The sequence below is a fragment of the Stegostoma tigrinum genome, chromosome 9, assembly GCF_030684315.1.
Source record: "Stegostoma tigrinum isolate sSteTig4 chromosome 9, sSteTig4.hap1, whole genome shotgun sequence".
In the NCBI taxonomy this organism is placed as follows: domain Eukaryota; kingdom Metazoa; phylum Chordata; class Chondrichthyes; order Orectolobiformes; family Stegostomatidae; genus Stegostoma; species Stegostoma tigrinum.
In genome coordinates this window covers 34,857,841-34,884,100 of record NC_081362.1, presented here as the reverse complement: position 1 = coordinate 34,884,100, position 26,260 = coordinate 34,857,841, and the positions used below count along the sequence as shown (strand labels likewise).

At 43.1% G+C, this 26,260-nt stretch overlaps 1 protein-coding gene across 4 annotated transcripts in view; it reads right to left on the bottom strand.

The window, feature by feature from the left end:
• fndc1 (fibronectin type III domain containing 1) overlaps nt 1-26,260 on the bottom strand; it is a 336,789-nt gene that overhangs the window by 137,453 nt on the left and 173,076 nt on the right. The gene's annotated exons all lie outside the window — the stretch shown is intronic.

Here is a 26,260-nt window from a genome sequence, read left to right as displayed (position 1 = left end):
AAGAAAAAAAAATCAGAGTTAACGTTTCGGGTCCAGTGACCATTCCTCAGAACCCGAGTTTCGACGATTCTACGATCAAAACACTAACTCTGATTTCTTCTTCACAAATGCTGCCAGACCTACCAAGCTTTTCCAGCAACTTTGTTTCTGATTCTACATGACTGGTCACCAAGACAATAGCTATTGCAACAGTGCAGATCGATAAATGCAGTCTTAAACCAGGCAGCAGCATAAACCCTATCTTAAGGTGTAACATTGAATCCTTACTTTCTCTGACGTGAAGGTTTAAGACAAAGACATAAATGTAACTTTTATCATTGATACCACTTCAATCTGTTATAAATTATTGTTCACAAACATACAAATAAAAAGCTTTTGGGATTACTTTGGATTTGTGCTTCTTTCCCAACAAAACAGTTCTTAGCCATAGCATTCATAAATATTAAGCAGTTGTCCATATTTACAATGTATGAAGAAAATAAACCTTCTGTGCATCAAGGGATTTGAAAAATACACATTCATGAATGAACAAGACGAAAGAATTTATCCCTTTCACACAGAGGTGCATGAATTGTGCATTTCCATTGAACTTTCAGCTAAACACAATGTTAAATTCTTGATAATATGTGTATATATGTAAACGTCTTGTAAATAACACGCTCTTCTAGCAGTGCTACTTCCTGAAACATTTTCAAAGCCGCACTTCATTTTACAATAGTGTATTCTGCAACTTCACATGAACTAATGAGGAATTCAATGGGAAATCTCCTTGCTCATGCAAACTTTACAAATTAAACAATCTATAAAGCATTTGATGATAACAACATGTGAGGCTGGATGAACACAGCAGGCCCAGCAGCATCTCAGGAGCACAAAAGCTGACGTTTCGGGCCTAGACCCTTCATCAGAGAGGGGGATGGGGTGAGGGTTCTGGAATAAATAGGGAGAGAGGGGGAGGCGGACCAAAGATGGAGAGAAAAGAAGATAGGTGGAGAGGAGAGTATAGGTGGGGAGGTAGGGAGGGGATAGGTCAGTCCAGGCAAGACGGACAGGTCAAGGAGGTGGGATGAGGTTAGTAGGTAGGAGATGGAGGTGCGGCTTGGGGTGGGAGGAAGGGATGGGTGAGAGGAAGAACAGGTTAGGGAAGCAGAGACAGGTTGGACTGGTTTTGGGATGCAGTGGGTGGAGGGGAGGAGCTGGGCTGGTTGTGTGGTGCAGTGGGGGGAGGGGACGAACTGGGCTGGTTTTGGGATGCGGTGGGGGAAGGGGAGATTTTGAAGCTGGTGAAGTCCACATTGGTACCATTGGGCTGCAGGGTTCCCAAGCGGATACCATTGGGCTGCAGGGTTCCCAAGCCGCACCTCCATCTCCTACCTACTAAATCTCCCCTTCCCCCACCGCATCCCAAAACCAGCCCAGTTCGTCCCCTCCCCCCACTGCACCACACAACCAGCCCAGCTCTTCCCCTCCACCCACTGCATCCCAAAACCAGTCCAGCCTGTCTCTGCCTCCCTAACCTGTTCTTCCTCTCACCCATCCCTTCCTCCCACCCCAAGCCGCACCTCCATCTCCTACCTACTAACCTCATCCCACCTCCTTGACCTGTCCGTCTTGCCTGGACTGACCTATCCCCTCCCTACCTCCCCACCTATACTCTCCTCTCCACCTATCTTCTTTTCTCTCCATCTTTGGTCCACCTCCCCCTCTCTCCCTATTTATTCCAGAACCCTCACCCCATCCCCCTCTCTGATGAGGGGTCTAGGCCCGAAACGTCAGCTTTTGTGCTCCTGAGATGCTGCTGGGCCTGCTGTGTTCATCCAGCCTCACATTTCATTATCTTGGTTTCTCCAGCATCTGCAGTTCCCATTATCACTGATGATAACAACGTGACTGCTTATATCAGGAGAGAGGTCTGCTCTGTCAGCAAGTGCTGAGTATCTGCTTCGTACCAAAGGCACTGCTGAGATTGGAAACTCTCAAACTGGCAAAACTACATACGTGAACCTTCTTGACCATTCACTGGCAACAGTTGATTGAAACCATTGAAAAATCAAGTTCCACTGACCAATATCATATCTGTGTTTCAAACAAAATAGACAAGTTTTCAGTGGCATATCAATGAAGTTCAGTTCTCATAAGGAATTTAAGGAATTTGCGCTGAGCACTCCATTCTATCATTCTTTGTAATATTGTGGAGATGCAGGGAGTTTTAAACAAATCTTTTGTGAAAGAGAATGAATGAGCAGTTTAAAGGATGTAAGAGAATTTGAAGACAGTCTAAGTCTTCTCTGCTTGTTAAGAAACGTAAGTGAAATGAGTTTGAGCCTCAAATTTGGTATTAATTGACATTTAATTGTTAAGTGTGTAAAACTGGTGTCTCGTTGTAAACTGGGATGTCCTTCCGAGCCTGGAACAGAACAACAATTAGGGCAGATTCAAAGAACTTTACACCACACACATGACCTGAACTATTCAAAGCTGACAACGGAAAAGATTTCCATAATTTCACATGGAGTTATGCTCAGAAAGTTGTTCTTCAGAAAATAAAGATAAAAGTGATTGTGAGAAAATGAGGATGAGTCAGCTCAATGGACACATCTTGGTTAGCACATAAAAGCATAAAAATATAGGAGACAATAAGATATACAGCTGATGAACACAGCAGGCCAAGCAGCATCAGAGGGACAGGAAAGCTGACATTTTGGGTCTGGCCCCTTCTTCAGAAATGGGAGGGGAAGGGGAGTCTGAAATAAATAGTCGGGGGGGGGGGGGGGGGGTGAATGGAAGATGGATAAAGGAGTAAGGGTGGGGGTTGGTCAGTCCAGTGAAGATGGACAGGTTAAGGAGGCAAAGATGATGATGAACATGTCGTCCAAGGAGTTGAAGTGGTTCGCGACTGGGAGATGCAGTCATTGGTCGTGAAATGTGCGTAGGTGTTCCACAAAGCGGCCTCCAAGCCTCCACTTGGTTTCCCTGACGTACAGGAGGCCACATGAGGAACAGCAGATACAGTATATCACATTAGCAGATGTGCATCTGTTTGATGTGAAAGGTTTTCTTGGGGCTTGGAATGGGGGTGAGCAGGAAGGTGTAGAGGCAGGTATAGCACTTCCTGAGGTTGCAGGTAAAAATGCCGGGGCTGGTGGAGCTGGTAGGGAGAGTGGAGCGGACATGGGAGTCACAGAGAGAGTGGTCCCTCTAGAAGGCAGGTAAGGGTGGGGATGGGAAAAACGTCTTCGGTAGTGGGGTCAGATTGCAGGTGGCGGAAGTGCCAGAGGATGACGCGTTGGATCCAAAGGTTGGTGGGGTGGTACGTGAGGACGAGGGGGACTATGGTTTTGTGGTTATTGCGTACTCCTTGGTCGACTGTACCATCCTGGGCCTTGTCCAGTGCCACAACAATGCCACCCAAAAGTTGCAGGAACAGTACCTCATATTTCGTTTGGGAACCCTGCAGCCCAATGGTATCAATGTAGACTTCACACACTTCAAAATCTCCCCAACCCCAACCATAGCCCCAAACCAGCCCAGCTCATCCCCACCTCCCTAACCTGTCTGTCCTTTCTCCCAACTATTCACTCCTCCCACCTCAACCCCACACTCACCTCCTACCTACCAGCCTCATCCCCGCCTCCTTGACCTGTCTGTCTTCCCTGGACTGATCAACCCTCACCCTAACTCCCCACCTACACACCTTTACTGGCTCCATCCCCGCCTTCTTGACATGTCGGTCTCCTCTCCACCTATCTGCTCCTTTATCTATCTTCCATCCGCCTCCCCCCCCACTATTTATTTCAGAATCCCCCTCCTCTCACCCATTTCTGAAGAAGGGTCCAGATCCAAAATGTCAGCTTTCCTGCTCCTCTGATGCTGTTTGGCCTGCTGTGCTCATCCAGCTCTACACCTTGTTATCTCAGATTCTCTAGCATTGGCAGTTCCTAATATTCATAAAAATATTGGAGTTGTGGAACATAGGACTCTTTAAGCCAGCTTTGCCATCTTCTACTTCAACACTTCACTGCCCACTCCCTATAGCACATGATTCTTGAAGATACCAAGCATTGCCTTGTCCTAGCCTTAAATATATCCAAAAAAATGGAGCATGCAAATTCCTTTGAGATAGAGAAATCCAGATATTCATAATCCTTTGAGTGAGAAAATGTTTCGTTCTTACCCACATACTTGATATATTATCCTTGCCTACACGTTCTAGCAAGAGGCAAACAATTTCCGTGACTATCCTGCCAAACTCCTTCAGGGATTTTTTTATTTAAGATTTTTTTAAATCAACCTGTTCAGAGATGTTACAACACACCTCTGGAGCAGGTGGCACTCAAACCCAGGCCTCCCAGTCCAGGGTTAGAGACATTACCAGTGTGTCACACACGGGCGTAACACTCCTTCAGAATCTTATGAATTTCAATTAGGTCACTTGAATTCATAGAATCATAGTATCCAAACAGTGTGGAAACAGGCCCTTCAGCCCAACAAGTCCACATTGAACCTCAAAGCATCTCATTTTCTATTCATTTAAGTTGCAAACAGCACAGGTCCAACTTATTCTGATTCTCATCGCAAAACAATCCTTATCCTAGAAACAAATCTAATGAATTTTATATCACCATCTCCAAACTAAGTGGATTAATCCTTGGATATGGAGACCAAAATACGCCAGGTGTATTTGTACCAAAACGCGACACAATTGTAGCAAGCCTTATAGAGTCATACGGCACAGAAACAGACTCTTTGGTCCAATTCTTCCGTGCCAGCCAAGTCTTCCAAATTGAACCCAGTCCCGCTTGTCGGTGTTTGGCCCATATCCCTCTAAACATTTCCAATTCATGTGTCTGTCCAAATATCTTTTCAATGTTCTGACTGTATTTGCATTTACCACTTTCCCTAGCAGTTCATTCCACATACAAGCCACTCTGTCAGAAAAAAATATTGCCCCTCAGTTCCATTATAAATCTTTCTCCTCTCACCTGAAAAATATGCCTTTCAGTTTTGAACTTCCCCACCCTTGGGAAAAAGACCTTTGTTACTCACCTTACCTATGCCCTGCATGATTTTATAAACCTCTGTTAAGGTCACCCTTCAAACTCCCACACTCCAGTGAAAGAAGTCTAGGTTATCCAGCTTCTCCTTATAACTCAAACCTTCCAGTCCCAGCAACAATGAGTAAATCTTTTCTCAATCCTTTCCAAAGTAATAATATCCTTCCTTGTAGCACGGTGATCAGAACTGTACACAGTACTCCAAAAGTGGCCTCACCAATCTGTTACTCCAAATTGCTTGCAATAAATACGAACATGCCCTTGAAGTTCTTAGTTGCTTGCTTTACCTTCATGTTTCAAGACCAGTTTTAAAAAAAAACATTAAAATTCCAAAATTGATAACTTCACACTTTGCTACAGTTTATTCTGGCTGACATCTTGTTGTCTGCTTACTTAATCTGTCTATTTTTCTTTACAGCTTCTTTCTTTCCCTGACCAGTGGATGCACTATTCTTGGACTCTTTGCCCAAGACATTGACATAGATTGAAATTAACTGAGGCCCAACTACCTATTTGCTGCGCTATACCACCAATAAGAAAAGATCTCCTTTTATGTGTTTTTGTGTTCTGAGGAAGGGTCACCGGACCTGAAACGTTAACTCTGTTTTCTCCTTCACAGATGCTGAGCTTTTCCATCAACTTTGTTTTTGTCCCTTTTATTATCTATTTGTTTGCTCATTTTGCCAGTCTATCTATGACCTTTTGACATTTTACACAAACCTCAGACTGCCAAAATGTTTTTAAATTGGTGCATTTTGAGAATTTGTCCTATATGCCAAGATCAATGTCACTAATACATATCAGGAAAAGCAGGGATCGTAAATTCCAGGGTATTTCACTTACCAAAAATTACTGTTTACCACTGCACTCCATTTCCTGTTACTCAGCCAATTTTATGTCCATATTGCTACTGTCCTATTCCTGTTGCAAGTTTACTTGAGCTTACTGTACATAATTATATAAAAACTTTTGAAAGTATGTACATCACAACATCATCAACCTTCTGTAACATTATTAAAAAAAACTTCAGCAAGGTAGTTCAACATAATTGGTGTTAACAAATCACTGTGGCTTTCATTAATTAGCATTTGCTAAAATGGCTACTAATTTTATCCCAAATTATTGATTCTAAAATTTTCACCACTACAGTTAAAGTTCACAGGTTTATAGTAAAACTTTGGCAAACATCACTCTTTTTAGCACCATACAAGTCTAAAAAAGATTCAAAACATATGGCCAGCAGATTGACAATTTCATTCTTACTCTGCTCAGAATCATCGGATGTATCTCATCCATTCCTGGCATCAAATCACATTTAAGTATAAACGTCCAATCCAATACTTTTTCTTTTTCAGTGCTAAATGCATTAGGTGTCTGGATAAAAACACAACTTCACCCACTGTGCACTGACGATGGAGGACGTGAAAATTGAAGGTGGTTGATGTGGTGCCAGTCAAGTGGGCTACTTTGTCCTGGATGCTGTCAAACCTCTTCAGTCTTCAATACCCATCTGGGCAAATTGAAACAATTTAATTATGAGTTGTAATGGGCCTGCCATCACAATTATCTATGCCATGTGCCATTCTACCTTTAATGTAAGGCACAGTCCTCTGAAGTTTCATAGAATGCTGACAGTGTGGAAATTCATCCTTTGACCCAACAAGGCCACAATGACCCTCAGAACGTCCCACCCAGACCCGTCCCCCTATAACCCACCTAATGTACACATTCATGAACTGTATGGGCAATTTAGCATGGCCAATCCACCTAGCCTGCACATCTTTGGACTGTGGGAGGAAACCAGAATGTCTAGAGAAAACCCACGCAGACACGGGGAGAACATCCAAACTCCACACAGACAATCGCCTGTCAGTGGAATCGAACCCAGGTCCCTGGCTCTGTGAGGCAGCAGTGCTATCCAATGAACCACTGTGCCGCCCCAAAGTGTTGAATGAATGGATGGTCCTTATCTCTCCTACCTTGAATCTGGTCGCAGTCATATTAATTTCAATTCTCTGTAATAGATTGTTAATATACATAGCATTAACAAAATACTGCTTTTCTAACAGCCTCCATCTCAGATTCTTCAGTCAAGATGTCATGATTTCTTTACCAGTTACATTTCTGACTGATTTATGTTAACTCCTTATTCCACATCAGCCCACAGACTTGCTGCTTGGTCTGACTGTATAGGTTTTGGAGAATCAAAAGATACTGCATTCCCAGGCTCTGACACAGGCACAGTGATTATATCACTGGTCTAGTTCATTTTCTAGTCATTGGTAGCCCCGAGGATGCTGACAGTCAAAGATTGAGTGACAGCAATGTCTTTGAATGTGAAAGCCTAGCACTTCTGTGTTGTGAATAATAGCATGCCATATATCAAGCCAAGCCTGTTGATATGGACACAGACTCCTTCTGTATCTGAGTCATCATGATTGTTGCTGGACTTTGTGTAAGCATCAGTAAACATCCCATCTTCTGATCTTATGATAGAGAGAAGGGCATTGACAAAGCAGCTGGAGGTGGCTGGGAGTAGGATACTAGGCTGAGAAACCCTTTCAATGATTGCTGGAGCTGAGACAATTGGCCTGCAGCAACCACAGCCATTTTCCTTTGCATCTGCTGAGATTCTAACCAGCCCACAAGTACCACTGACTCCAGTTTCCTTAGGGCTCCTAAATACCACACAAAGTCAAGTGCTACAATGATGTCAATTTGTCCAAGGCTGCAGTGATGTCACAAGCTGAGAGGCCTTTGCAGAATCCAAACCGAGCATCAGTGAGCAGCTTATTGCTGACTAAGTACCACGTGATAATAGTCGATACCAATTTCCATCACTTTGCCAACAGGTAGAAGACTGACATTGTAGTAATTGGTCAGGTTGGATTTGTCTTGTGCAGCACGTGATTTTTCACATTGCTATGTAGCTTTCAGTTTTATTGCTGTTTTAGAACAGCTTGGCTTGAGGTCACAGTTAGCTCTAGAGCATAGATCTTCCGTATTATTGCTAGAATGTTGTCAGAACCTGTAGCTTTTGTAGTAACTTCAGTAGTTTGGAGATATCATGTGGAGTGAATTAAACTGGCTGAAAACTAGCAACTATGATGCTGGGGACCTCAGGAAGAGGCAGCGATGAACCACATGGCACTTCTAATTGAAGATGGATGCAAATGTGTCAGTCTTTTCTTTTGCACTCTTGTGCTACCATTCTTCTATTATTCTATGTGCAACCAGTTCCTCCTTCTAGTCATTTAATTTCCCTCTCACCATTCATGACTGAAGTGGCAGAACTGCAGAGCTCAGACCTGATCTGTCAATTATGGACTAGTTTGGTTCTCATTATTACATACTGCTTATAATGCTCAGCATACCTGTAGTCCTGTATTGTGGCTTGACCAGGTAACAGCTCATTTTTAAACATGCCTGGTGCTGCTCTTTGTATGTCCTCCTGAACTCTTCACTGACATTTTATTTTAATTTTGCTTGTTTTAATTGCTTTTTCAATTCCTCTCTAAACCTTCTATGTTTTTCTTGTGTGCTTGAACAGGTTTCAGGGAGATACATGATTAAGAACCATTTCCTGGATATTTTTGCTCTACCCTTATCCTTCATGTGAATACAATTTGACTATATGTCAACTATCTTTTCTTTAACTGCTCAGTTACAGATCCCTTCTCATTCTTCAGTTAATTACTCTTAATCTGGTCACCCCTTTCTTACCATTACCAATCTAACCACATCATTCAATGATCACTATTCCCAAAAATCATCACAGACATGATCTACCTGGCCCAATTTATTTTCAAGACCTGGGTCTAGCAGTGTCTTTTTTGTCATGCACTGGAAATGTACTGCTGAACACCCTCAAGAAGCTCCTAGCTTTTTCTGCCTTTACATTATTATCCCAGTCTATATTCTGATATTTAAACTCCCTCACTGTGATTACTCAGGTACTTAGATTTCTCAATTCCCCTGTAAATTTGTTCCTCCACAGCCTTCCCACTAGTTGTTGACCTGTAGACTATTGTGAACAATGTAACTGCACCTTAGAGAATACCCCAGACAGATCAAAGGCAATCTACTTGGCTGGATATAAGGAATCTATAAGATGCAGTTGAATGTTCACATTAATTAATATGGCCACCATCTGTCTCCCTTTTCTTCCTTTTCTATCTTTTCAATAGCACCTTTTATCTTGTCCGGTCTGTCTTTGAGCGAGATCTCTTATCATCATATCGCACATTACAATCTCTATCTGTAACTCACTAACTTGATTTACCCCATACTCTAGGCATTCACATACATGCATGCTAACTGGTAACCTTAAGTTAGATTTTATTATTTTCCCTCTAACCACCTTACACCATATTATTAACTACTCTAGCCTACTAGAACTGAACTGGCTATGTTACTATGGGTTTGGCTCTGGCTGCACTCGCCTGATGATCTTCATAAAGATGTACGGTTTTTCTTTTAATCAAATAATAACTTTAAAGATCCACATTCTAAGCTTGCTTCTCAATTGTTAACTATCTTACTCATCTGTTTTGGTTTTCCATCTCTTTTATTTCTCCCTTTAACGTCATTCCTAATCACTGCTTACTGAATTACTTAATCTACCACAGGTACAGATATTTGCAGTTGCTGTTCAAGTGCCAATACTTTAACTACAATTTATTAAATCTTTTGAACAATTTATAGCTCCCTTTACCAACACTGTTTACTATAGACAATAAAATTTGCACAGAGAATTTTTCTGTCAGCAAGGGTGCTTGCCATTGACCTTGACAAAAACTGTGCGGAGAGATCTAGCAAATATTTGTGATAGGAATTGGAAGTTTCAGCATGTGATTAATTGTAACAATCATTAATGGGGATTGTCTTTGTTCAGCTGCAGCGATGGCATCAAGTTAGTAGTTAATTACATTATGCAAATTCACAGCATAGAATTTACTGACTATAAAATATAACTAAGCAAAAAATAAAGTGGAAAAATGGGAGACATACAAAGGAGTAGGGTAATGGCTGAAGTACAATAAAATTTAAATACAGTTAAAATATACTTTAAATATACTTCAAGTATTTAAAAATGTTGACATAATAGAAAACTTTAATATTATACAAAGTGTTTTCTGAAGCTAGAGTCATCAGCAACAGTTAAATACAAATGCAGTCATGTCTTATTCAACAAGGTATATATTTTCAAAGCAGTGCTTACAGTGGTACTAACAGCACCAAAGAACAACCTGTCATCAGTCACTGATTTCTATTCAATGAATTCTGGGAGGACAGCAACAGCACATCCCCAGCGGAGGTAAAAGTCACTGACAGCAACTTCTGGGTTTTTGCATTTAACTGTACATGCACGGGTCCAGGTGTTGCTGCCAAATTCAGAGATGTAAGATGACAAATTCTGATAATTTCATTATCATTTTGAATAGAAAATGAGGGCCAATGACTCATCTAGCAGAATAAAACCAATCAAAAAAAAAATCAAAAGGCAAGTTTTGCAAGGCTTCAGTTTGTTAGAAGGGCTGTATATTCAACTGTCACATATTTAAATAGCAGGGTTGCTTTGACTGTGATTTTCTCTCCCAAGTTCAGAGAATTGAAACTAAGAATTGAATGAATCTTCCTTGGAGCCTACTAGATGCTACCTGCATGCATCTATCAGTGTGGTCTGAAACCTAGCAAGATATGATCCCATATGTCAGTAATGTTAGGGATTATGGGGATTGCTTAAGTGAACTGGTCAGTTACATCTCATTTGTTTTTTTCCCTTTTCATTCATACTGAAACTGTCTGTTTGTCTGTCTATCTTTGAAAAAGACTGAGGGCTAGAATCGAGGAGAATTGGGTTTAAATCAAAGGCATTAATTAGGTTACCTTATGGTTTAAGTTTGCTCTGCTAAAGCTACGATGTTATTACTAAAGATTCTTTGTTTGAATAATAAACCCAGTGCCTAGTATTGATTATTTACAAAGTCGGTTAGGAACCAATGGGGTCAATATTTAGGACCTTTGAAGATTTAAATTTACTGTGTTGTGAATACAGAAGTAGGGAGGCTGATTTGATTTGGCTGTTGGTCTCCTTGTCATAAAGCATGAGAACCATCTGCTTATTACACCTTCCATTCCTAGTTGATCAGTATTCCACCATGTGAAGCACAAATTGGAAAGGTATCCAAGATGGCAAGGGCACATTAGAGGTTTGCATAGGCCTGGGATGGAAACCAGAATGAGCATTACCAATGAAGCTTAATAATGCCACTAGAGATTTAGCAAAGCCATGAAGCAGTTATTTGTTAGACTGGGCCTGCAACAAGTAGAGAAAGAACCAATATCAGCAAAAATTGCTGCAATAACCCTGCTCCCACTGTTATAATAGTGGATTTAAACAAACAAAATCTTCAGATGACAACTATAAGATTAACTGTCATGATAAAGTAGATCTGCTGCTAGATGTTCCTTTCCAGTTTGGGATCTACAGAAATTGCTTTGTCCAACATGCTACTTTGTCTAATGCGAAGAACCTTTTGTCTTACACATAATGTAGTTCATTGCACTTCAGCAATTAGGGATGTGTCACATTGGCATGATGAACACCATTACAAAGACTATGAGGACTCCTGGGTCGTAAAACTGTCACCTTTGAGTTCTATTGCTGTTCTACTTTTCCCCTCTTAAGTTCTGATGACATCAGGCTGATCACATAGTCTTCAGCATTAATCCTATCAGAACCATTACCTTAGGCAACACTTGCCAAACTACTAGTTGCAGATGCATCTGTGTCTGATAAGAGTGACCACTGCACAGTTCAAGCAACACTAAGCTGACATCGATATGCTGCCACATGATTTTGCACATCCTTACCAATGCTATAAAACCAGATGACCAATACTGGATCAATGCAAAGTTTGGAAAAACAATAGCAAGTGCACAAAAATCTGAGTTCATATCATGACTGCATATGTGCCAAACAACAGAAACAGCATTCAATCAAAAGATGAAACAATTCCATGATCAGTTGCTTGGGAGTACAGAACTTGATTATTGTATAAAAAGACACATTGTCAAAGCTTTATGTCTTGCAGTCATCATTTGTCACTGAATAACTGTAGGGCATTCTGAGAAGGTGTTAAGAGGAAGGTATAGAGGAGACGTCAGAGGGAGGTTCTTCACCCAGAGAGTTGAGAGCGCATGGAATAGTTTGCCAGTGGTAGTCGTGGAAGCAGAGTCATTAGTGACATTTAAGCAACTGCTAGACATGCACATGGGCAGCAGTGAATTGAGGGGAATGTAGGTTAGGATATTTTATTTTTGGATTAGGATTATTCCACGGCACAACATCATGGGCCGAAGGGTCTGTACTGTACTGTACTTTTCTATGTTCTATGTTCTAGAACAAGAGGGCAAACAAACTGATCATCGTATATATTGGCATCCGTTGCATAGTAAAGAAAGGCATTAAGTCCAACAAGCAGAATATGGGGAGCTAGGAAATAGATTAAAGAACAGGACCCAGAAGGTAGTAATCTCTGGATTACTTCCAATGCCACCTGCTAGTGAGTACAGATGAAGGAGGTTAATTCAGATGAATGCACGGCTGGTGAAATGGTGTAGGAGGGATGGTTTCAGATTTCTGGGATATTGGGAGCGTACTTGGGGGCAACAAGATGTGTACAAGGCAGATGGATCACACCTGAACTAGAACGGGACCAGCATCCTTGTGGGTGTTTTGTTAGTGTTGTTGGGGAGGGTTTAAATTAATTTAGCAGGGGTTGGGTCCCAGAGAAAATGTTCAGCGAGATAAGATGAACAGTTAAAATTAGAAGAGACAAGCGAGTCAGGAAGGGATAGATGTTATAGGCCACTTAAGGTACAAAGGATTTTGACAAGGTTGGATGGTATTTGTTTTAATGGAAGGAGTCTGACAAACAAGGCAGATGACTTGAGAGCACAATGTACAACATGGAGGTATGATATGTCACTGCTATCCCTGAGTCATGGTTGAGAGGAGGACAGGATTGACAGTTCAATATTCCAGGATACAGGGTCTTCAGGCAAAGCAGGGGAGGAGGTACCAGAGGGGGGGATATCACAATATTGATCAAGGAATCAACTGCAATGCTGAGGAGAGATGACATTTTAGAAAGCTCCTCAAATGAAGCCATATAGGTACAATTTATAATCCAAAAAGGATCAATCACATTTCTGTAGATGCGCTATATGTCCCCCAACAGTCCGAGAGAAACAGAAGACAGAATTGCAGGCAAATAAGATTAAGAGGTGACCTCACTGAGGTATTCGGAATTCTGAATTATTCTGACAAAGCATTTTGTTTCCACTAGTTGGTATATCAGTATCACGGGGTCACAATTTTAAGACTGTCAGCAAGGGAGCTAGCAGTGAGATTCAGGGAAATGTCTTTACTCAGGGATTTGTTGGGATTTGGAATGTGCTACTTGAGAGAGCAGTGGATGTGGATTCCATAGCAGGTTTCAAGAGAGACCTGGATATATATTTGGAAGTGAAGAAGTTATAGGCTGGAGATGGTGCTGGAAAGTGGGATTAGCCGGTACTAACATGATGGACTGAATGGCCTCCTTCTGTAATGTAAAATTCAATGATTCTATGAAGTGTAAAAGTAATAGGTTAAGATAATAGGGGATTACAACTTCCCCAACACGAAGTGGGGTAGTAATGTGAAAGGTTTAGAGGAATTGGAATTCTTAAAATGCATCCAGGATAGCTTTTTACGACATATAGAGGGCCCTACAAGAAGGATGGTGGAGGCAGGGGTGGTGTTTCTGAGCTTAATTTTAGGTAATGAAATTGGCAAGTGTTTAAGTAACAGCAGGTCAGCGTTTTGCAGACTAATAATAAATCTGTTAGATTCAAGACAGCATTGGATAAGGACAAGGCATAAAAACTCGAAATTTAGATTTAGATTTTATTGTCACGTGGACTCAAGTACAGTACAGGAGTACAGTGAAAAGTGTAGAATGTCACCCATCTTAGTATATTAAAGACAGACAAATGAAAGAAAAAAAACAGCGAAAAGAAAAGGAAAAATCTAGATTACCTCCCCTCACTCCACCATGAATCCTCGTCACCAAAAGCACAGAGCCACCAAGTCCATCCCTCAGTCTGCAAACATTCAGGTACGCCAAGAACCCACTCACCACTGCAGCTGGAATGTCATCACCTCTGCCATGTCCTGAAGCCTCGCTGCTGCCACGAGAATCACGTCGCAATTCTTTGGCACTATCTTGCCTCCATCAATATCATTGTCACCATGAGTCATCACTGGGCAAGTCTTGGCAATGCAGCGGCCACTGAACCACTAGTCCTGAAGTGGGCTCAAACGTGACTCTGGGCCCATCACATCAATGCAGTTGGTGCCTGTTCTGGCTAATGTTGTTGCTTCTGTTGCCTCCTGGGGCTGCCATTTCAGCAAAGAAACCCACCTGCTGACCCCCTTGAACTGCTCCAGCTGCTAGGATCAGGTACAATTTAGCCAGAGTGGATTGGGAGCTGATTCTTTTAGGTAAATCTGTGTCAGATTCAAGGGGAAAATAAGGAAAGCATAGGCCAGCAAGTTGGGATAAAGTCAAAGGGTTGGACCAACAAATCTTCTGAATCCCAGATACGATTTGATAAAGGGTGAAGGGGTTGATACAGAAGATTCAAAACAGCAGCAATTCCAGAGGGGTAAAGAATACGCAAGAGAAAACTTGAAAAGGGAGATTAGGCGAGCCAAAAGGAAGCATGAAAGAATAATGGCAGGTAAACTAAAGGTAAGACAAAAGTTATTTCATTGGTACATTTAGGGTAAAATGAGGAAGAGAGTATGGTCCATAAAAATCACAATGGTAATTATTATGTGAAGCTAAAAGATGTGGGTAGGGTTCTAAGCAGTTACTTTATGTTGGTGCTCACCAGTGAGGGGGATGGTGTGGAAAGCTGAGTGTGATCTGGCAAGCTTACAAGTCTGGGGCCTGATGAAATGTATTCCAGGCTGTTAAGTGAGGCAAAGGAGAAACAGTAGGGGTGTAAGCAATAATCTTCAATTCCACTCTGGCCACAGGAAAGATATAAAAGGAATCAAGGACAGACAATGTCATTCCTTATTCAAGAAGGGATAAACCAGTAAAGTACAGACCAGTCAGTCTAACTTCGGTGATGGGTAATTATTGAAGCAATGATACAATTAACTTACAGTTGAAGAGGCATAAATTAATCAAGAATAAAGAACTTAGTTTTTTTTTAAAAAGAACTTAAACAATGAATTCGAAAGGCTAAAAAAGTTTTGTGAAAAGTCATTAGCAAACAAGATTAAGAAGAGTCCCAAGGTTTTTTACACATGCATAAAAAGGGAAAGGGTTGACCACTCGAGGACAAAAGAGGAAATGAATGTGAGGAGCCAGCAGAGACAGGTGAGTTCCTAAATGAATAATTTGTGTCGGTATTCACCGAAGAGAAGGAATTGGCGGAGGATGATCTCAGGGAAAGCAGTGTCAAATTTCCAAGCCAAGTTGCTATTAAAAAAGGAAGGGGCTTTATGCGTCTTAGAAAGTATGAAGGTAGGTAAGTCTCTGGGTCCTGATGGGATCTATCCCAGAATATTGATGGAGATAAGAGAACAAATTGCTAGAACATTGACAGACATTGCTGTATCCTGTTTAGCCGCAAGTGAAGTCCCAGAGGACTGGAGAATAGCCAATGTTGTTACGTTGTTTAAGAAGGGTAACAAGGATAATCCAGGAAATTATCAACCTGTGAGTTTCACGTCGGTGACAGAGAAGTTACTGGAAAAGACTGTCAGGGACGAGATCTATATGCATTTAGAAACAAATGGACTTATTAATGATAGACAGCCTGGTTTTGTATGAGGGCGGTCATGCCTCACTAACTTAATTGAGCTTTTTGAGGAGGCAATGAAGATGATTGATGAGGGAAAAGTAGTTGATATTGTCTACGTGGACTTCAGTAAAGCCTTTGACAAGGTCCCTCATGGCAGACTGGTACAAAAGGTGAAGTCACATGGTATCGGAGTGAGCTGGCAAGATTGATACAGAACTAGTTTAGTCATAAGAGACATATGACATCAGTGGAACAATGCTTTTTGGCATGGGACTTCTACTGTTCATGGTCTACATAAATAATTTGTAGGAAAACGTAGCTGTTCTAACTAGAAATTTTTGTGGACAATGCAAAGAGTGGTGGATTGTGGATAATGAAGAGGATTGTCGGAGGATACAGCAAGATATAGATCGGTTGGAGGCATGGGCTGAAAAATGGCAGATGGAATTTAATCCAGACAAATGTGAGGTGATGCATTTTGGGAGGTCAAATACAGTTGGAAATTAGACAGTGAATAGCAGAACCCTTAGGGATATTGACATGCAGAGGGATCTGGGTGCGCAGGTCCATAGGTGGCAGCAAGGCTGGATAAGGTAGTAAAAAAGGCCTATGGCATTCATTGGAAGGGGCATTGAGTATAAGTATAGGCAAGTTATGCTGCAGCTTTATTGAACTTTAGATAGGCAACATTTGGAATATTTTATAAAGTTCTGGTTACCACATTACCAGAAGGATGTGGATGCTTTAGACGGAGTACTGAAAAGTTTACCAGAATGTTGCTTGGTATGGTGGATATTAGCTATGAAGAAACGTTGGATAGATTGGGTTTGTTTTCATCGGAACACAGGAGATTGAAGGGCGACCTCCCCCTCTCTCCCTATTTATTTCAGAATCCTCTCCCCATCCCCCTTTTCCGATGAAGGTCTAGGCCCAAAACGTCAGCTTTTATGCTCCTAAGATGCTGCTTGGCCTGCTGTGTTCATCCAGCCCCACACTTTGTTATCTTGGATTCTCCAGCATCTGCAGTTCCCATTATCTCAGAAGACCAATACTCATTTCGTTAACTCTTGACATTATAAGTATTCATAAAAGCTCTTTCTTACTGTTTTTTATGTTTCTAGTTATCATCTTCTCATACTTTAATTTTTCCCTTATTATCATCTTTGATTTTTTTATATTATATCCTATCTTCCAACCTATTTTTGTCTCATTATATGTTCTCTCTAAGCTTCATACTACATTTAATGTTTTTACTTAACCATGGATGGTCCCTATTTTCTGCAATATAAACTGACATTTTTCCATCCACCATCAGTTCTGAGGAAAGGTCACAGGACCCGAAATGTTAACTCTGTTTTCTCCTTCATAGATGCTGCCTGGCCTGGTGAGCTTTTCCAGCAACTTTGTTTGTTCCTGGATGGTAGGTCCAATGCTTGGAATTCTTCCTTCTTGCTGGAATATATTTATTCTATATAATCTGAAATATCCCCTTAAATATCTGCCACTGCACCTTTGTTAACATTTCCTTGAACTTAATTTGCCAGCTCACTCTAGCTACCTCTACATTCAGGCCTTCTTAATAACTCTTATTTAAGTTTAATATGATGCAAACAACATGGATAGAGTGGCAGGTATGAGGCTTTTTCCCCATTCTGGAGGGGTCATTTACTAGGGGACGCAAGTTAAAGATGCTGAGGTGAGGGGAGGTGGTGTTTAAAAGACATGCACGTGGCAAGTTTTTCGCACAAAGGGTGGTGAGTGCCTGGAACACACTGCCAGGAGGTGGTGATGGAAGCAGTCACAATAGCAGTATTCAATAAGCACCTATAGAAATGCATGCATTGGAAGGGAAGAGAGGAATACTGACCCTGTAAGTGAAAACAGTTTTAGTACGCAAGGTCAAAACCTGTTGGTGCAGGCTTGGAGGGCCTGTTCCTATGCTGTATTATTCTTTGTTCTTCTTTGTTCTTTAATAGTCAGCATGGTTTTGTTGAGGAGAGGTCATGTCTGACCAACTTGATTGAATTTTTCTAAGGCTAAACCAGGTAAGTAGATGCTTTGCATGTAGTCTAAGTACACTTCAACAAGGCTTCTTTAAATAAGGGTTAGAATCATAGAATAGAATCGCTACAATGAGAGAACAGGCCCTTCGGCCCAACAAGTCCACACCAAACCTCAGAGCATCCCACTCAGACCCATCCCCTTATAAACCCATCAAATCTACACATCCCCGAACAATATGGGCAATTTAGCATGGCCAATCCACCTAGCTTGCACATCTGTGGACTGTGGGATGAAACCGGGGCACCGGGAGGGAACCACACAGACACGGGGAAATTGTGCAAACTCCACTCAGACAGTCGTCCGAAGGTGGAATTGAAACCAGGTCCCTGGCTGCCCTGTGAATCCTGTGTAGGACTGGATAAAGAGTAAATAAATGGCAGACACCAACGACTCAAAACAGCTGAAACTAGGGAAGTACATTGGACAGGGCTAGTGAAAACTCCATGGGACCCAAGAAAATTTGGTAAATCAGATACCAAATTAGCTGAGCGGTGAGAAGCAGAGGATGATGGGTAAGGGGTGATTTTGTGACTGGGAGCTTGCGTCTAATGGAATTCTGCAAGGATCAGTTTTGCAGCCCTTGCTATTTGTGGCATATAGAAATGATTTAGGCTTCAATGTTGGTGGGTTAATCTGTAAGTTCATGGATGTTACAAATATCAGTAGAGTGGTAAACTCTGAGGAGGACAGCCTTAGACTACAGGAGTATGGAGACAGGCTGGGCAGATGGGGCTGATCAATGGTAAATTGAATTCAATGCTGAAAGCAAGAACAGAAATTGCTGTGAAAACACAGCAGGTCTGGCAGCATCTGTAGAGAGAAATCAAAGTTACTGTTTCAGGTTTCAGACCTTTCTTCAGAACAGATAAAACAGATAAGTGCGAGATCATGCACTTGAGCAGGACAAACCAGGCAAGGTAAGATAAATGAATGGTAGGACCCTGGGAGTACATGATGAACTGTTGGACTCCAGGAAGCATATAGGATCAAAGGGATATTGATGTGTATATCCACTGGACCCGTGAAGTTGTGGAACCATTAGATAAGGTCCTTAAGGTAGCATAGGGGATACTTGCCTTTATAGCTGAAGCATAGATTTTAAGAACAAGGAAATAATATCAAGACTGTATAAAGTGTACGTTGGCCACAACAAGAGTATTGTGTGTAGTTCTGGAATCCACATTTTTGGGGTGGGGGTGCAGCGGGGGTCATGGTTTGTGTGTGATTGCACTGGAGACAGTGCAGAGAAGATTTACCAGATGTTGCTTGACCAGAGAGCTATAGTTAAAAATAAGATTGGACAGACTGGGGTTGTTTTCCTCGGAGCAGAGAAGACTGAGTGGGGACATGATTGAGATGTTTACGGGAAGTAATATTTCCCTTTGGTGAAGGCTGAATGACTAACAGGGGTAAAAGATTTAAGATAACAGCAGGAGGTTTAGAGGGATGTGAAGAAAATTTGTTTCACCCAGCAAGTGGTGGGAATTTGGAACTCACTTCCTGTAAAGAGGCAGAAACTCCGATAACATTTAACAAGTACTTAGATATGCACTTGCAATATCAAAGCATCCAAGGCTATGGGGCATGTGCTGGCAAATGGGATTGGAAAGGTTGGGCACTTGTTTTTGACCAGCGGAGACTCAATAGACTGAAGGACCTTTCTATATGCTGTAGACGTCAATGATCCTATGGCAATTTACAAGAATACTAATTCAAGATTCAGATTTTCAATGCTGGTATGATGTCAATTATGTAGGCTGGCATATTGCTTTGTTTCTTTTATTTTTTTCTCTTTTTCACTTTGGAGCAGAGAGTTGAAGTTCAGAATTGATCTTTGAACTTTTTACACCAGCTTGTTTGAAAAATGAAAAGGAAACATTAGACTGATGTTTGCTATTCTGAACTGACCCAGAAAAATAATGTTGAGTAATTATAGTTCTAAGGACAAAGTAGACATTTCAGTGCTGAGATGCTATGCTCAGGGACTGGCAGGAGGTTGGATGTCAAAGTGGTCATTTAAGGGAGGGCCAGTGCTGGCCTGCCAACCATAGGAAATGTTGAAAATGAAGGACAAGACAAAGGATGAACCAGCTTAAGACATGCTTGAAACATTTACTCTGCCCTCCTGGTAACTGCATGCCATGACAAAAGCTCAAAGTATGGAGCTTGTTTCAGAAGTCTTGTGTCAGGCACACGAATGACATGACCCGCCCAGTATAGATGACTGACCATAACCAGTGCGTCTATACTGGGATAAAATTGGAAAGAACTGCGGATGCTGTAAGTCAGAAACAGAAACAGAAATTGCTGGTAAAGCACAGCAGGTATGGCAGCATCTGTGAAGAGAAGTCAGAGTTAACGTTTCAGGTCTAGTGACCCTTCCTCAGAACTGACGGTAGCTAGGAAAATGTCAGGTTTTATGCAGAAGATAAGGTGAGGGGAGGGAGTAAGGAGTAAACAATAGCTGGGAATATAGCCCAAAGAGAGAGAAGAACAATTGGATGGACAAAAGCAGAGATAACAATCTGGCTCGGAGGGTGAATAGCTATTAATGGAGACTGTAAATGGCTAACAATGAGTTGTGTGTAATCGCAGGCTATGCAATAAGACCACCTAATATGTGGAGTTAGAGGCTAGGATGTAGGAGCGTTCAAGCCCTTAAGTTATTGATCTTGATATCGACTCCAAAAAGCTGCAGTGTCCCCAAGCGGAAAATGAGGTGTTGTTCTTCCAGCTTATGCAGAGCTTCACTAGAGCATTGCAGCAAGCCTGAGACAGAGATATTGGCCAGGGAACAGGGTGGTGCTTCGAAGTGGCAAGCAACTGGAAGCTCAGGATCATTTTCATGGGCAGAACATAAATGTTCATAAAGCAGTCAGTCACCCAGTCTACATTGTGCTTCCCCAATGCAGAGGAGACCACATTGTGAGGAGCGAATGCAGTAGACTAGATTGCATGAAGCACAGGTAAACCACTGCTTCACTAGGAAGATATGTTTAGGCACTAGGATATTGAGGAGGATGGAGGTAAATAGGCAGGTGATACTCCTTCAGCAATTTCAGGTACGTTCCCTAAGCATCATCACTGAAGCCTACCTGCCCCTTTCCCACCAACATTCTAGTGTCACTATTGACCAGAAAGTTAAACAGAGCAGCCAAAATAATTTGACTACAAGAGCCGATCAGAGACAGGGTAGAGTCATCAAGTCATAGAATCATACACCACAGAAACAGATTCTTTGGTCCAACCAGGTATCTCAAACTGAAGTAGTCCTATTTGCCTGTGTTTGGCTCATGTCCTTCAAAACCTTTTGATTAGATTAGATTCCCTACAGTGTGGAAACAGGCCTTTCAGCCCAACAAGTCTATACTGCCCCCTTGAAGCATCCCACCCAGACCCATCCCCCTATAATCCACACACTCCTGAACACTACGGGAAATTTAGCGTGGCCAATCCACCCAGCCTGCACATCTTTGGACTGTGGGAGGAAACCGGAGCACCCGGAGAAAACCCATGCAGACACGGGAGAATGTGCAAACTCCATACAGACAGACACCTGAGGCTGGAATCGAACCCGGATCCGTGGTGCTGTAAGGCTGCAGTGCTAACCACTGAGCCACCGTGCCACCCCTATTCATGTATCTGTCCAAATATCTTTTAAATGTTGTAATTGGACCTGCTTCAGCCACTTCCTCTGGTAGGTAATTCCATGCCTTTTAGTTCTGTATTCCCCTAACCTCTTCACCTTATCTATGCCCCTCTTGATTTTATAAACCTCTGTAAGGTCATCCCTCAGCCTCCAACTAACTGGGAAAAATGTCCCAGCCTATCCAATCTCTCTTTATAACTCAAACCCTCCAGTCCCAGCAACATCCGTGTAACTGTTTTTCTGCACCCTTTCGAGTTTAACAAAATCCTTCCTGCAGCAATGCAACCACGTCTTGTACAGATGCAACTTATGTGCCGACTCCTCTACTTAATGCTCCGACCAATGACGGCAAGCATGTTAAATGCCTTCTTCACCATTCTGTGTGCCTGAGACACCACTTTCAAGAATTATAAACCTGCATGTTAGCGAGTTTTGAGAAGATTTGTAGCTCAGGTTGAGGTTCTGGATGTGAGTTTGCTCGCTGAGCCGCAAGGTTAGTTTTCAGACATTTCGTCACCGTTCTAGGTAACATCATCAGTGAGCCTCCGACGAAGCGCTGGTGTTATGCCCCGCTTTTTATTTATCTGGTTAGGTTTCCTGGGGTTGGTGACGTCATTTCCTGATCTTTTTCACAGGGGATGGTAGATTGGCTCCAAATCAATGTGTTTGTTGATGGAGTTCCAGTTGGAATGCCATGCTTCTAGGAATTCTTGTGCATGTCTCTGCTTGGCTTGTGCTAGGATGGATGTGTTGTCCCACTCAAAGTGGTGTCCTCATCTGTACGTAAGGACATGAGTGATAGTGGGTCATGTCGTTTTGTGGCTAGTTGATGTTCATGTATCCTGGTGGCTAGCTTTCTGCCAGATTGTCAAATGTAGTGTTTGTCACAGTTCTTGCAAGGTATTTTGTAGATGACGTTTGTTTTGTTTGTTGTCTGTATAGGGTCTTTTAAGTTCATTAGCTGCCGTTTTAGTGTGTTGCTGGGTTTGTGGGCTACCCTGATGCCAAGAGGTCCGACTAGTCTGGCAGTCATTTCGGAAATGTCTTTGATGTAGGGGAGAGTGGTTATGGTTTCTGAGCCCGTTTTGTCTGTTTGTTTGGGTTTATTGCTAAGGAATTGGCGGACTGTGTTCATAGGGTACCCATTCTTTTTGAATACGCTGTATAGGTGATTTTCCTCTGCTCTGCGTAGTTCCTCTGTGCCGCAGCGTGTGGTGGCTCGTTGGAATAATGTTCTAATGCAGCTTCATTTGTGGGTGTTAACTATCCCAACGCCCACACATTAACGAATAACAGTCACGTTTGGACGTTGAGCATTTTTCCCCTGCCTCCGCCTCCACGCTTACTTCTCTGACTGGGAGCCTAACCCTCCCTCCACTGACCCCTTCACCCGCCTCCAACACAAGTCCTCCTCCTGGACACCACCCCCAGGCCTCCTACTCTCCCTCAACCTCTTCATCTCCAAAGGCTGAGAAATCAATCGCCTCAACTTCTCCACCCCCTCACCAATTCCAACCACTCCCCTGCAGAACGTGCAGCCCTCCGCTCCAATCCCACCCTCACCATCAAACCCGCAGACTAGGGAGGTGCAGTTGTAGTATGGCGCACTGACCTCTAAATTGCTGAGGCCAGACGCCAACTCTCCGACACCACCTCCTACCATTCCCTGGATCATGACCCCACCCCCGAGCACCAAACCATCATCTCCCAACCCATCCACAACCTCATCAACTCAGGTGACCTCCCATCCACAGCCTCCAACCTCATTGTTCCCCAACTCCGCACTGCCAGCTTCTATCTCCTTCCCAAAATCCACAAACCTGCCTGCCCTGGTCAACCCATCGTCTCCGCCTGCTCCTGCCCCACCAAACTCATCTCCACCTATCTGGACTCCATCTTCTCCCCCTTGGTCCAATAACTCCCTATCTACATCCGTGACACCACCCATGCCTGCCACCTCCTCCAGAACTTCGAATTCCCTGATCCCCAACACCTCATTTTCATCAATGACGTCCTGTCCCTATACACCTGCATTCCCCATGCAGATGGCCTCAAGGCCTCACCCTCACCTTCTCTTTTGATTCCTCCCACTTCCTACAGACAAAGGGGTTGGCCATGGGTACCCGCATGGACCCAAGCTATGCCTGCCACTTTGTAGATTACGTGGAACAGTCCCTCTTCCATACCTAGACTGGCCCTAAACCCCACCTCTTCCTCCGTTATATTGAAGACTGTATTGGCGCTGCCTTGTGCTCCCAAGAGAAGCTCGAACAGTTTATCCACTTCACCAACACCTTCCACCCCTACCTCAAGTTCACCTGGACCATCTCCAACACATCCCACATTCCTGGACCTCTCCGCCTCCTTCTCAGGCAACCACCTAGAAACCGATATCCATTTCAAGCCCACCGACTCCCACAGCTACCTAGAATACGCCTCCTCTCATCCAGCTTCCTGCAAAAATTCCATCTCCTATTCCCAATTCCTTCACCTCCGCCACATCTGCTCCTAGGATGAGGCATTCCGCTCCCGTACAGCTCAGACGTTCTCGCTCTTCAAGGACCGCAACTTCCCCCTCACAGTAGTCGAGAACGCCCTCAAATGTGTCTCCCACATTTCCCACAACTCATCCCTCACACCCCATCCCTGCAATAACCGCCATAAGAGAATCCCCCTCGTCCTCACATACCACCCCATCAACCTCCGGATACAACGCATCATCCTCTGACACTTTTGCCATCTATAATCCAACCCCACCACCAAAGACATTCTTCCATTCCCACCCTTGTCTGCCTTCCGGAGAGACCACTCTCTCTGGGACTCCCTTGTCTGCTCCACACACTCCTCCAACCCCACCACACCCAGCACTTTCCCCTGCAACTGCAGGAAGTACTACACTTGCCCCCACACCTCAACCCTCACCCACACCCCAGGCCCCAAGATGACTTTCCACATCAAGCAGATGTTCACTGGCACATCTGCCAATGTGGTATACTACATCTGCTGAACCTGTTATGGCTTCCTCTACATCAGAGAAACCAAGCAGAGGCTTGGGGACCACTTTGTAGAACACCTACGCTCGGTTCGCAATGAACACTGCACCTCCCAGTCACGAACCATTTCAACTCCCGCTCGCATTCCTTAGACAACATGTCCATCCTGGGCCTCCTGCAGTGCCACAATAATGCCACCCGAAGGTTGCAGGAACAGCAACTCACATTCTGCTCGGGAACCCTGCAGCCCAATGGTATCAATGTGGATTTCACAAGCTTCAAAATCTCCCGTCCCCCTACTGCATCCCAAAACCAGTGCAGCTCATCCCTGCCTCCCTAACCTGTTCTTCCTCTCACCTATCTCCTCCTCCCACCTCAAGCCGCACCTCTATTTCCTACCTACTAAACTCATCCCGCCCCCTAGACCTGTCCATCCTCCCCGGACTGACCTGTCCCCTCCCTATCTCCCCACCTCTACAGGCTCCAACCCCGCCCCTTTAACTTGTCTGTCTCCTCTCCTACTATCTTCTCCTCTATCTATCTTTGATCCACTTCCTCTTTCTCCCTATTTATTTCAGAACCCTCTCCCCATCCCCCATTTCTGATGAAGAGTCTAGGCCCGAAATGTCAGCTTTTGTGCTCCTAACATGCTGCTTGGCCTGCTGTGTTCATCCAGCTCCACAGTATATATACATGTCTCATTGAGAAAGACACTTGACCCAATCTCAGTCAATGGTAGAAATCTGTGCTGTTATTCAAAACCTTCAACTGTCTCTATTTGCAATATAAACATCACAGAGAGGCACTCCAGGCTCCCAGTCAGTTTCTTCAATCAAACAAAGAATCATTGCATTCTCCAATTAAAGTGTACATTACACATGGAACAGCTTTTGTGCTTGCAGAAATCAGAATAGGCTGACTAGCAGAGGATTAATAAGAAAATAGACCTGGCTGAAAGGGCTGAATGGACAGCAGAGATTTGTAGTTACTAAAAAGGGAAGGTAGTCTTATGGTATGTAATTAGACTAGTAATCATAGAATCCGTACAGTGTGGAAACAGGCCTTTTGGCCCAACAAGTCCACATCAACCCTCAGAGCATCCCACCCAGACCCATCCTCCTATAACCCACCTAATCTACACATCCCTGAACACTATGGACAATTTAGCAAGGCCAATCTACCTAGCCTGCACATCTTTGGCACGCAGAGGAAACCCATACAGACACAGGGGTAATATGCAAATTCCACACACACAGTTGCCCAAGGGTGAAGTTGAATCCGGGTCCCTGGTGCTGTGAGACAGTAATCCTAACTACTGAGCCACCATGCTGCCTGCACTAGTGGCCTGTACTATAATCCAGCAAATATGAATTCAAATTTCACCATGGCAGTTTGAGAAATTTAACTGAATTTAATGAAAAGAAACAGGACATAATAAACAAAGATGGCATTAGTAAAAGAGAACAGAAAGGTAGAAGGAAAACACCAACTTGTATCCAAGGAGTAAACTCAGCTTTTCAATGTTAGACTGCTCTGATCCCACAACAACTGCCACCTGCCCTTTAAGTAGCCCAGTCAATTGGAAACTGAACATAGAACAGTATAGAACAGTACAGGCCCTTCAGCCCATG